General features: G+C 47.8%; 1 long non-coding RNA gene across 1 annotated transcript in view; it reads left to right on the top strand.

The window, feature by feature from the left end:
* The first annotated feature begins 1,009 nt into the window (after positions 1-1,009).
* The window catches only part of LOC131482665 (uncharacterized), a 38,908-nt gene continuing 28,707 nt past the window's right edge, over positions 1,010-11,210 (top strand). Inside the window, exons 1-3 of the long non-coding RNA XR_009247212.1 lie at positions 1,010-1,097; positions 1,796-1,959; positions 5,102-5,292. This is a non-coding gene — a long non-coding RNA (uncharacterized LOC131482665). The remainder of the gene's footprint in view (positions 1,098-1,795; positions 1,960-5,101; positions 5,293-11,210) is intronic.

Below are 11,210 nucleotides of genomic sequence, written 5' to 3'. Positions count from 1 at the left end.
CCTTGTAATATTAGATCTTACAAGTTTTTTCAAGAGAAGCAAGAAAGGAGATTCAGACCTTTAAAATGTGAAGACGAAATTTTTAATGTTGGTTTCCAAAGAATGAACTCTCATCTAACCGAAAAAATCCATCTGGGGTCCATACCCAGTTCAGGATGCTTGTTCAGAACGACTGGACTAGGGGTGGGCCTTTGGCATGGCGGCTGCCTTCATCCCAGATCCGAGTAGGCTTGGGTCCTAACTCTGCTTCTGATGCCAGTGTCTTGGTAATGCTCAGCCTGGGAGGCAGCAGGTGACGGCTGGGAGTTCTCCGGTGGGAGACCTGCATGGAACTCCTGGCTCCCAGCTTCCACCTGCCAAACCCCAGATATTGTGGACACCTGTGGATGGAAGATAGCTATCTGCCTTTCAAATAAAATAAGTCGCATTAATGTACTAGTTGGAATAGAGCTGTTGATGAGAGAAGAAGAGGAGATGGTGGCCTGTCCTTGCCACTGGACTTAGGCTCCCTGGTAGTCCCTGGGTCTCTGAAAAAACACCAGTCCCCCATCCGGAGCACACTTTTGAAACCGATGTATGGCTTAACTGATTAAATCTCTTTAAAATGCCAAAGGCCAGGGATTAGATTCCATTCATAACAGCAACAGCATTTCTGAAAGAACCTCCTCCGCCTTTCCTTTCCAAAGTGACAGCAACAACTACTCTAATCCCCTTCATTTTGTTCTTGAAGTCTCTCAGTTTCAGCCAGTTCCTGAGTTCCCTCTCATGTATCCCCTCTCCCCTGCATCTAGTCTGTTTTCGGCAGCAGGTGCCTCCCTGTCTGTCCCTGGGCAGACCGTCAAGCCCTGCCACCCGGGGACCATGCCTCTCAGCATCCCTTCCCTCATTTCCCCCATGCTGCACAACAGCTTTGTTGGCCAAAAAACCGAATCCTCCTTCACAGGAAATGGGGGTGGGGGGAAATGACGCTGTGAGTATTCCAATATAGGATTGTTTTCCTGTCCCGTAAGCTGCACCATATGGGGACGGGGTGGAGCCAGGACTGGATGTCATGTCAGAGGAGGTGGAGCCCATGTCCGAGCCACTTTGGCACCAAGGTGAGCTGTCTCTTGCCACCATGTCCCTGTCACATCCTAGAGACAGGATGGGTCCCCCACAAACAACTACCATCCTGCCTTGCAAAATTCAGAGGAAGAAGCCAGGCAGGAGGGAGAGAGAACATAAACTCAGACGTTCCCCCGACTTGTCTAATAATAGCAAGCTAGCAAAGCATGTCACAGAATAGAAAGTATTTGATAAAAATAGCATGTGTTCAGCCTGGGCCTGAAGCTGGAGAGGCATGGAAACTGAATGTATTCCTTCGCCAAGCGTTCCCAGGCTAACAGCACTACCTTGTCTGTAAGGATGGCAGTGTAGGCTACTGCTGGTTGGGACCAACATGGTCATCTTTCCCAAGGTATGATGGTGGAAGGTGGTGCCAGCTGAGTTAGGGAAAGCAGGCTGAGAGGCAGCCTTGACTGGTCACAAGGTATGGCACCACCATCCACACATCTATCTACCAGTGGCCTTAACCCACAGGGTCAGGGCCCCTGACACCAGCCTGGGGGAGGGGGAGGTGGGAAGTTCTCTGACCACACTGGATCATGTTGTTGACTCAAAGGGAACTGACAGCAACAACGAAGTGTGTGGTGATTTCCCAGGGAGGCCTGCGTGGGTGGCATCCAGAAAGGTAGAACAGACCCCAAGGTGGGCTCGTCTCAGGTGGCTTAAGGTAGTGTACTCCTGTCCCCCACAGGGCACCCGCTTCAGGTCGGAGTAGGAACCTGATATGGAGCCATGCTCAACACCTACCTAAAGCTCAGGTAATGATCTGTTCCAGTTTTCCCTGTCTTGGGACCTTTCAGCCCTGCCCTCAAGGATGCATCCTGCACAGAAAAACGGAGTTGGCCTAAGCTGATAGTGGGTGAGAGTGAGTAGTCTGGAAGTCCCTTCAGATGACCCAGTTTTGTTGTTGGGTTTGTGTGTGTATGTATGCTTGCTTAATTAAAGTAAAATACACAAAACATGAAAATTTACCCTTTTAGCCATTTTCAAACATACAGTTCAATGGCACTATGCAACCCTCTCCCACATGCACTCTTCTCATCATCACAGACTGACACCCTGAGCGTGTGCCTGTCATCCTCACAGGCTCAGAAACAAGAGCAGTGTGTGTGAACCATCGTTGCTGGCAGTGAAGTGCAGAGGTTAGGAGGTCAACTGCATCATCAGACAGCCGTCCTTTGGACTCTTCCCGTTGTCAGCTGGGTGACTCTGGGAAAGTTGGATAAAGTCTAGGCAAAATGGCAATCACCATAGTACGTATACGTAGTGGTGCATGTCAAGTGCCCAGCATGGCCCTTGGCTCATAGAAATTGCTTCATACTTTTTTATTGGCATAAATTGACCTTAACATTTAAACCTATCTTGCTTGTCTTGTTGAAAATCTGAATGAAGAAGTGTGACAGCAAAGGGTTTATTGCCAAATTTCTCTGGGGAGTAATTGATTCCCTAATTGATCTGAAACATTTACTAAGGAAGGAAGTAAGGTTCCATAGGGATAAGCATCACACGGGAGCCAGTGAAAAGGCAGAAGTCCCGAATGGGCATAAACACTCCGAGATGTTGTGAGGTAAGCCAGAAAGCACAGGAGTGTGGTTGAGTGTACGCATCAGTGATTAGCATTGGATGAAATGACAGCTATCAGTTGTGCACGTACAAACACAAGCTGTGTTGGAAAACAGCCACTGGAAAAGCTATCAGAACCAAAATAGGATAATAGTCAACACAGTCTGGCCACCAGATGAGGTCTTCTACTGTTTGATAGAATTTATAAAGCTGTGGGCCTCATTTGGACTAGATAGAAATACTCCAAGTACAGATTGCTGTGTGTGACTAGAGACATGTTTCTGATTAAATAGGCGAAACAGAGCCAGAAATGAAAAGCCATTGATGTGCAGTTAGCACATGTTGTTCCACCTTTGAAAGCTCTTCCAAAAGTTCCTGGAAGATGGGATTAGAGGAAAAGCTTATTTGTGTGTAAAAAAATATGAAATTCATGCATATTAGTTCTTTATATGCAATTCTGCAAACTTTTAAAAGATTTATTTGAAAGGGAAGGGGAGAGAGGAGAGAGAGAGAAAAGATAAGACAAGACACAGAGAGTGCTTCACTCCCCCTGATGGCCAGAGTCACCAGGGATGGGCCAGGCTGAAGCCAGGAGCCAGGAACTCCATCCTGGTCTCTGATATGGGTAGCCAGGAACCAAGCACTTGGGCCATGTTCTGCTACCTTCCCAGGCACGTGAGTAGGAAGCTGGATTGGAAGCAGAGCCACTGGGACTAGAACCTGAACTTTGAAGAGATGCCAGTGTCACAAGCAATGGCTAATCTCACTGTGCCATAATGCCAGTTCTTTCCTTCTATGAACTTTTGAGAATCTCTTGCATAAGAGCCAGAAAGCGCAGTGCGAGGTCTGGGCTCACAGTGTGTTGTGCCAGTCAGTGCAGCAATCGGCAGCCTGTGTGGCCTGGCAGTCCTGAAAGAGTGTAAAACTGCACACCAAGTGTAAAGCCAGGTGGGCAAAGTACAACAACGATGTCTGGAATAGCTGGACATGGTAAAACGCCTTAGCAGGGTAACTTGCAAAGAGTAAACACTTGAGAAATGTAAGCTCTTTTTTTTCTGTTGTTTTTAAAATCCAATTTGCTAAAAGTGTGTTGTATAGGTCACTGTCAGTAAGGTAAGGCTTAGGGGTACCTTCAGTGTCCACCCAAGAGGAATGCACCCCTAACATTTGGAGCAGCTTCTCAGCTGGGAGCAATTTTGCTTCCCAGGGCAATCTGGTGATGCAAGATACATGTCTGGTCATTAAAACCAGGAAGGGGGACAGAGGTTGCTACTGGGCTCTACCAGCTACTAAACAACCTCTATGCTCAGGACAGAGGAATTGCCAGCATGTCGCTAGCGCCTACTTGCTGGACCCTGAATGGACAGCTCTGACAACTTACAGATCTTGGCTCACTAATAAATCCAGCCCTTTAAGAGTGAGCAGCTGGGAGAGTTAGGGATCTTAGCCAAAGTGAGGGCCCCAAGCAGCAGCACCACCACCACCCAGGAAGTTGTTTAAAAGCCAGCTCCCAGGCCCACCCCTGGCCTGTTGAATCAGGATTTCTGGGAGTGGAGTCCGGAGATGTGTACGGTTCCAACGCCTGCCTGAGTCCAAGCAGCTGCATGGCCCACTGTCTTCCCTGGACACCAATTCCTGCTTGCTCCTAGCCTGAGCAGTGGGCAGCAGCAGCAGACCCTCTCACGGTACCCTACCGGCTGCAGGAAGCTGTGAGTTGCCTTCATGTGTCTGATGAACTGGGAACAGAGCCAGTGACAGGTGCTCCAGGGTGTTTTTACATGAGTCCACCATTGATGAGGCTGGCTTTCCAGGTGTGGGGAAAAGCCAAGTGTGGCTCACAGTCATGGTGGGAGTCCCTTGTGAGTTACATGGTGTTTTAAAGACCCTGACACTGTTTGTTCTGCCTTACATTACGAAGGTACTTTCTCCACCAGAACTTTGGACCCTTCTAGCCAAGATCAATCCCAAAGCTACGAGAAGAAATCATTATTTTTTGGCCTGTCATATGTGAAATGGACACCTGGCCTCTCCTCTGTATCTGGAGCAGACCTGGGAAATGATGAAGGTCTCAGGTTTCCCAGGAACTGCTGTCATCCAGAGAAAATCAAATCTGGCCTAGCCTGCAAGGGGGAGCAGAGTGCACCGCAGTTGTATTTGAGCACAAGGGGGCGCCCTCCACTCAGCCATAGTTATCTACCATTCCTAGAGGGTTGAGTGATCTGCTGGATAAGTAGATGTGAGGGGACTGTCCCTTTGCACCTGCAGGGTGGCTGAAGACTGGGGCTCTGGAATTCGACTTCCATTGTCCACTCAAAGTGTGGTCCCCAATTGTCAGCATCAGCTTCACAGGAATTGTTGTTGGGAAAGCGCGTGCTCAGGCCCCAGCCAGAGCGGCCCTGGTGGTCTCTGTGTGACATACTCCTTCCTCTCCCAGGTGACAGTGACACGACTGAAGCTGGAGAACCACATTGTCTTCTCATCTCGCATGTCTTCCTGGTGCCAGCCTAGGATGGTGTCGGTATCTGATCTGGGCACGCTTCTGCCAGGTGTGAAATCTGAGAACCCACCTCCTTCCTGCCCAGCGTCATCTTCAGGCTGTGAACCTGAGAACACCTGAGGACACAGGTTTGTCATTCCACATGAAACCAAGCAGTCCCCAGGCCCAGTGCAGCTGCGGGGCTCTGTGGAATACACAGAGATGTCCACCTTTCTGGAGTTGCCAGTGCCCTGTGGGTGCCCAGTTTATCCTGGGAAGGCAGACTCACGGGCTGTGTGTGCTGACCACATGCCTGCAAGAGGCAGCCAAGAGACTCCATCTGCATCTTTGCATGCAGCTGCACCTGCAGGGCCCACCCTCACCGTGCTCTAATTTACTTTTCCTCTCCCCTTACCTCCCTCATCTCTTGTCCTTCTGCCCCTCATCCTGTTTTAATTGGGATTTAAATCACCAGAGTCCTGGGTTATGCAACTGAAGCAAGGATCCCCGATGGCTGTAGAAAAGGGAAAGAATTTGAGTGTATGTAGATCGGATTGTGTTTAGGGTGCAGCCTGAGAATGTCAACCTATGTTTAATTGGGCTGCTCCTGTCTCCTGCGCATGGCAAAGCCTGGGGAAGGGAGCCCACCCTGTATGCCAGAAAGTAACAGAGAAGCCCCTGAGGGCTATCGGACTTGGGAGAGAGGGTGACTTCCGCTTGGCTCATGAGGCTTGGGAAAGAAGGGTTCTGTGAGTTTGAATGAGGCTTCAGGTGTAAGGCAGGTTCAGCACAGAGGCATCTGGTTCCCCTAAGAAGCAGCTGTCCCCCCGTGTATGTCGGGCCACGGAAACTGAGTTCAGTCTGCTGGAATTCTGTACTGAAGCTGCTGACTAGCCCCAGGGCACTGCAGGTGACAGCATATGTCCAGGTGCACACAGACAGCCCTGCACAGGAGCACTCCCTGGCAGGCAGCTGCTGTAAGCTGGCACCTGGCAGGGAGGAGCCCATTTGGAGGTGGGCAGGATGCCATCGTTCAGCATTCATGCCAGCCACACATAGTGGTTGCTGTTATCTCTTTCTTACTCCTGAGTGACCGAGCAGGACAGTCTGCTGGCCCAGCTGCAGCTCCAGGGGACCACTTGGGCCTTGGGGACCTTCTGCCAGACCCAGGTAGTAAGAGGTAAGCTGAGTCAAATCATGACTGTTGTGCTTTCTGTTTCTCTAGTCTTCTTGTTTTAGGATCTCAACTGCTGGGGTGCTTTGAATGTTTCCAAGGATTCTTTGCAAGCAATAGATTGCCTTGATTTCCAGCAAGTGATGGAAGCATGGGGTGGGGAAACCTTAAAAGCAGAAGGCTGGCATATTTTTACTCTGCAAGGCAGTAGTGATGGGCTCACATACCTGGGTCCTTGCACTCACATTTGAATCCTGGATTGTTTTCCCATCTCCTCAGGTTAGCCCTGCTTCATACTAGCAGATGGGAGTGCTTGCTCACACTCTCTCCCTTTCAAATAAATAAAGAGTTGTGTTATTTTTTTTTTTTTTAATGCATGGTGCTTAGCTCCACTCAGACCCGCTGACTAAGTAGACAGACAGCTCAAGGGTGTTGAGGATGTCATTTTTAGCAGGTGACTTTAACTTCAGGTTCTTTAGCACTTGTTGAGCAGATTAAGGTTTGAGAAGTTCTGCAGATACACATGACACACCACAACATGTGGAAAGTTGCTGACTGCTCTGGAACAATCGAGCTTGAATTTTTAACATTTTTTTCCTGACTTGATTTGACTTCCCTGAGCAACCAAGGGCAGTGGTAGCCAACACAACACAAAGAAGCAAAGAAAGTAGAAAAGGGGTGTAATCTGAGACCGTGGTGAGTTGGAGGCCACGAAGAAGTGATGGAAAAACACCAGGCCTCTCACCTGGGCCTTGCCCCAGCTCCCTGGCCTCTGCCCAGGGGCAGGCGCTAGTCAGCCGCTCCCTCTGCCTGGGGAAGCCTGCTGCTGTTCCAAGGCTCCAGGGCTTCCCACCTCCTGCAGACCGTTCTTGGCCAGGAATAGTGTGAGCAAACAGATTGCAAGCTGGTGCCCTGCAGCCAGGGAGCCCGGCCCTGGCTTCAGCCTCCCAGGCAGGACTCTGGGAGGAGCCGAGGGGTGGGAGTGCAGTCTGCAGGTCTTGGGGGAATTTCAGAGCAGGGTCCCCCATGCCTTCCTCCACTGTGAGAGACTGTCCGGGGCCATTCTTGAGGCACCCAGCCAGGCAGACAGTAGCTGCTCTGTTCCTGTTTTCTGGCACTCAGGCAGTTAACCCGGAATCTGCCCTTTTGCCCTTTAGGGCAGGCAAATGTTAAAGCTGTCCTTTCAACTTTGGCCCCACATCTTACAGGCTGAGAAGATGCACTTGTCCCCTCACAAATGCCGTTTTTCCATGAGGTCTACAAAAGGATGTTTTTTTCTTCCTCTACAGCTAATGATCCCTGGGAAAATTTATAAATCTTCCAAAGAATTTCCCGTGGAACTCCTGGGACAAAAGAAACCTAAGTGTACTCAGTAATATAGACTGGGAATGAGCCAAGTGTCTTTCTCCCACCCCCATGGCAGTCACAGGTCAAACAGCCATCACCAAAGGCTAGACACTAGAGACATTTTGTTTGCAATGCTTGTGCTGTTTTTGAAAGACAGAGAGAGGAACAGATCTTCCATCTACTGATTCATTGCACACAGGCTCACAGCAGCCTTGACTGGGCCAGGTTGAAGCAAAGAGCCCAGAGCTTAATCTGAGCCTTGCATATGCATGGTAGGGACCTGAGTAACTGACATATCTCCTTCTGCTTTCTAATGTGTGTTTTAACACCAAGCTAGAACCGGAAGCAGAGTGGTCTGGGGCTCAAGGCCAGGTACTCGGACACAGGTTGTAAACATTCCAACTCATGTCTTAACCACTGTGCCAAACATGCACCTGTGAAAACAGGTTTTAAAGTTTGTTTTGATTTATTGTATGTTTCAGAAATGACCCCCCAATTTAAACAAACAAAAAAGCCTCCAAGCCTCCTGTAGTACAGTCATCTTGAGATATCCAGGGTGGGATGTGGTTGTTGGACCTGCCTTGGATAAGAAAATGCAGAGATGGTTAGTTCTTGGCGAAAAATGGCACATTTACACTTGATCTTAGCCAAAAGTCCGAGAAGCGATAAATGGTACATTTACAATCGACCCATATGCTTTAAATGTCTACCCATATGCTTTAAATCATTTCTTGATGATTATAGCACTTACTACAGGGTAATGCTATGAGAATAGTTGTTATGTTGAATTGTTCGGAAAATAGCAACAAGGGAAAAGTTTGTCCATGTTCAGTAGACTTTTTTTCAAGTGTGTGTGTATGATTTATTTATTTATTTTTATTTGAAAAGCAAAGTTAGAGAGAGAGAAGAGACAGAAAGACAGATTCCATCTGCTGGCCCACTCCTTAAATGGCCCCAATGGCCAAAACTGGGCCTTTTTTTTTATTAAATTTATTTTATTTTATTGTATAATTGTTGACAATCTTTATATAGTTAATTATGGTTAACAAAAAAAGGTTCAGGGGGTATAGGGAAGTGGGTAATGCTATTATGTCCATATTGTTTCCATCGTGTATCTGAGGTAAAGGGGGATATTGAGGGAGAAGCCCCACCCGGTTTCCCGCCCACCACAAGTCCCGGATGTGGGGCATGCTCTGAGATATGTGCTCAAGTGGTTTTAATAGTTCTCCAAAACTGGGCCTTTTTAAAAGAAGAGCTTCTTCCAGGTCTCCCACATGGGTGCAGGTGCCCAAGGACTTGAGCCGTCTCAGCTGCCTTCCCAGGCCACCAGCAGGGTACTTGATTGCAGTGGATCTTCTGGGACTGTAACTGGTGCCCATAAGGGATGCTGGCACTGGGGGCTTAAGTTGCTATGCTGCAGCACTGCCCCTTCAAGTATTTTCTAGCTGCTGTTTGAATTCACACAAGTAAAATCCTTGTATACAGAAGGACAACTGTGTATTTCAGTAAGATGAATAAGAGCCAGGAAAATTAAAGAAAGAAAACTAATGAAACCACAAGAAAATTCAAGGGAGACCAATGAAACCTGGTTTAACCCTAGCAAGTGTACCATCTGGGGAATGAACCACTGGATAATTCCTGCTCATTTTTTTTCAAGTAATTTTTTTTTAAAGAAGGTGACTGAGGGGAGGTGCAGTCATTTTAGACAAGGCAATTAGGGGTTACCCTTGAGGGTAACCTCTGAGCACCCACTGAGGGGCTGGGCAGTGAGGCTCTGGTATGGACAGGTATCTTCAGCATGGAGCCTGGTATAATCAAAGGCCACAGTGCATGAGGGTAGTTGGTGTCTGGAATGCCCGAAAAGTTGGCATGGCTGCTGTTGCAGATGGGAGGGAATGGGAGGAAGAGAGGAAGGTTCGTGATGCCGTGGGAGTTGTGCAATTCACTGCCATGGTGGGAAGATAAGGGCAGAGGAGGAATGGGACTTACAGGCCAGTGTAGTTGAGCCAAGAGGCAATAATATCAAAAGATCTCCCTGGTTGCTATGTGAAAAATAGGCTATAGCAAGTGTGTTTGCTTGATTCTCATAATAAAATACCACACACTGGTGGCTTAAACACCAGAAATGTGTTTGCTCACAGCCCTGGGCGCCAGCGTTCCAAGATGGAGTTGATGGCAAGTTCAGTTTGTCCTGAAGCCTCTGTGCCTGGCTCATCAACGACCTCCTTCTTCCTGCATCCTTACATGGTCGCCTGTGTCTTGTGGTTTGGACAGATCTTCTTTTATAAGGACAGCAGTCAAAAGGAATCAGCACCCACCCCAAAGGGATCATTTTAACTTAGTTTTCTCTCCAAACTGCCTGTCTGCAAGCCCAGTCACATTCTTGGGTGCTGCAGATTGAAGTGTTGGCATAGGAATTCAGGGAAGCTGGTTTTAACCTATGACAGGGCAGTAGGCAGTTCTGAGAGAGCTTTTCTGAGGCTCATGTGGCTAGAGTGATGGATGTGACTGGTGTGGGAAGTCAGTCCATTCTGCAAACATCTTGTAGTTAGGATAGGATTCACTGACAGACTGGATGTAGAAAGAAAGCAGTCAAGAATGCCTTCAGATTTTTTTGACCCAAGCAACTGAAGGTGTGGAGATGATGTTTGAGATGGGACAAACCGTGAAGGAGCAGATGTTAGGGGAAGAGGATTTCTGCTGGGCTCAAGAAGTTCAGCTTGGGGGCCTGTGAAGCTGCCAAGGCCTCCAAGGCATCCCAGTGAAAATATCAGGTGGATGGTAGGACCCACCAGTTTGGACTTCCAGCATTTATGGACATGTCTTTACAGTTTTACACTCCTATGGCTTCTTTTTAATAGTAATTTTATTGAGATGTGATTCATATACCATCAGTTTACTCTGCTGAAGGAAAATGTACAATGTGATAGGTTTGAGTATTTCACAGTATTGCACATTGATTGTGCAATAGTTACTATTGTCCAATTTTATACTGTTTTCATTACCTACTAACGACTCACATACCAGTTAGCAGTCAGTGTCTAGTGGTGTTCTCCCTCAGGACCCTAGCACTCACTCATCTACCCCCTCTCTTCCTGCTAATGTCTAATATGGACATTTTATAAAAACAGAATCCTGTGATATTTAGCTTCTTTCATGAGCATAATGTTTTCAAGAGACCCAGTTTCAGTGCTTTTTAAGGCAGAATAGTATTCCTTTGCACAGATATGCCATGCTGTGTCTGCTTATGCAGAAGGTGATGGACATTTGGGTTGTTTCCACTTTGAGTGGTGATGATCAGCGCTTCTGTAAACGTCTGTGTACAGGCTTTGATGTGAGCGTGTGTTTTCAATTCCTGTGGGCACACTTAGGAATGGAATGCTGGGTCAGAGGGTAGCCCTATGCTTAACCTTTTGAGGAATTGACAAATTGTTCTCTAAAACAGCTGGATCATGTTAGGTTTTCACCAGCAATGTGTGAAAGTTTCAGTGTTTCTAGTTACTCAACGACCCTTGTTGTACTGCAACCATATTATGTAGTCATACC

The sequence above is a fragment of the Ochotona princeps genome, chromosome 19, assembly GCF_030435755.1.
Source record: "Ochotona princeps isolate mOchPri1 chromosome 19, mOchPri1.hap1, whole genome shotgun sequence".
Taxonomy (NCBI): domain Eukaryota; kingdom Metazoa; phylum Chordata; class Mammalia; order Lagomorpha; family Ochotonidae; genus Ochotona; species Ochotona princeps.
The sequence above is the reverse complement of the archived record's forward strand: the minus strand, read 5'-3'. Positions and strand labels throughout refer to the sequence as shown.